This window comes from Frankliniella occidentalis, unplaced genomic scaffold (assembly GCF_000697945.3).
Source record: "Frankliniella occidentalis isolate FOCC.00 unplaced genomic scaffold, Focc_3.1 Scaffold22, whole genome shotgun sequence".
Lineage (NCBI taxonomy): Eukaryota > Metazoa > Arthropoda > Insecta > Thysanoptera > Thripidae > Frankliniella > Frankliniella occidentalis.
Window position 1 is genome coordinate 294058 of NW_026267152.1, and position 1704 is coordinate 295761.

General features: G+C 47.2%; 1 protein-coding gene and 1 long non-coding RNA gene across 4 annotated transcripts in view; one reads left to right on the forward strand and one right to left on the reverse strand.

Moving 5' to 3' along the window:
* Positions 1 to 1685, reverse strand: part of LOC113216817 (zinc finger protein ZFP2-like) — a 9447-nt gene extending 7762 nt beyond the window's left edge. The window contains exons 1-3 of one of the 3 annotated variants that reach the window (XM_052264888.1): positions 1371 to 1685; positions 1047 to 1164; positions 221 to 297 (exon numbers count right to left, since the gene is read on the reverse strand). The gene's annotated coding sequence lies outside the window, so the exon portion shown is untranslated. The other 2 variants (XM_052264887.1, XM_052264889.1) reach the window with 2 other exon arrangements.
* The window catches only part of LOC127748950 (uncharacterized), a 116836-nt gene that overhangs the window by 88205 nt on the left and 26927 nt on the right, over positions 1 to 1704 (forward strand). The window lies entirely within an intron of this gene.

Sequence of the window (1704 nt, forward strand, 5' to 3'; positions counted from 1 at the left end):
TGAAGGTTGAGATCAAGATTCTGCGATCCACTGAGGAATTTACATTCTTATCGGCCGTTCCGCGCTCGTGCCTCTAATGCTAGCCCCCCCCCCCCCAAACTCCGGTTCAAGTGGGGGAGGGGGAAGAGAGGGGGTGGTTCACAATTCACTGGTTCCCTTTGGCTCACAGTTTAAAATGAACAAAATTTTTAACAACAATATAACATGGTGGCTTACATACCTGCTGACTGTCCACTTCCTCAGAGCAACGAAGTGCAGGGCAGCCAAGCAGCCACAACACCAACAGAATGGACTGACCTACAACAGAGGTTAACAATCACTAAGAGAGCTATGATGAGCATTGGTCTTGGTATAGCAACCTATGACAAGTAATAATCTAACAGTTCTCTGTCTGTGCATTTAAACCTCACACATGATCTTTACGTTCATGCTGACTTCACGATGTAGGTAAAAGTAGTGTGATATTATTTGAATGTGAACATTGGTCTATCTCAAGGCAACAATACAAAACTAAAACTAGCATTGTTACAACTTCAACTAAATTTATTTTAAACATGATATGGAAAAAGTTCCAAAATAACATGAATCACTAAAAGATTAGTGATTACGGTCAGTAAATATAGTCTAATTGGTGTAGATAATTCTGCGTAGCAAATGGCAGCAGGGAGCTGATCAAGGTAGGGGCGAGCTATCAGAGACCGGTTGCCTTCCTTTCACACAAGAAAGTACACTCCATTTGCTTTTTGCGCAACAATCATCAAAAAACTTCGGTACTTTGTGCTGAACTTGCAGAGCCAGACGCAGTTCTTGATGGAGTTGAATATATCATGTGTATATAATTAGATATACAGTAAACTGAGCAACCGATAGCACTGCATAAGTTCTAGATAATATATATAGCTGTTGCCGTATCAAGGATAGTCCAGGCTTCAACTTTATCTGTAGCTCCAGGTGCAATGGAAAAATGGGCCACTTTTCCTCGCTGTGAGCTTGGCTTGCTCCACGAGCTCAGCAATCAAACCAACGCAGCAAAACACTTTACCTACCTCTCAAAAAAGCAGAACCAACCGACAGACGGGCAGTCGGTAGGACTGCACAGTGAGAACACTGTGGGCTCACTCCTGGGAGAATGCCCTAACCTTCAAAAGCCGACGGTGCGATTTCCTGCAATGAGTCCAAGACACAAAATGACAACTCCCAAAGCCAAAACCACAAACTTTCAAGTTGCCCACAGGCCAAACACGACACTCTAGACACTGCAAACTAATCCAGCATAGACGTACTGACGGAAGGAGACCACAGTTGCCCCACGCGGTACAGCCAGTCAACAGTCAACTGTGCTCTTCGCTCGCTAGACGCACAATACCTACCAACAACAAAGACCGACGACCGACACGGAGCGGAGCAGGGAAGGGGGGGGGGGGAGCACTCTTCAGTTGAGACCCACCAGGACAACGCGCGCATCGCATGTGTGCGTGTGAATCGGCAGACGGCACCTTTCGGGGAAACCGGAAACAAATTGGCGACCCAAAATTAAACTCTGCGGACGAGACGCGAGGCCTGCTTGGGAGGACGGGCGGGGCGTGAGCGCTTCGTCGAATCTGCGTCAACAAGTTGCAAGCCTCATGTCGTTGCTCATTTCGCCGAGAGGGTTAGAGATGGAATGGGAAGAGTTGTGTGTGGTGGCGAGGGGACGGGGGAGGA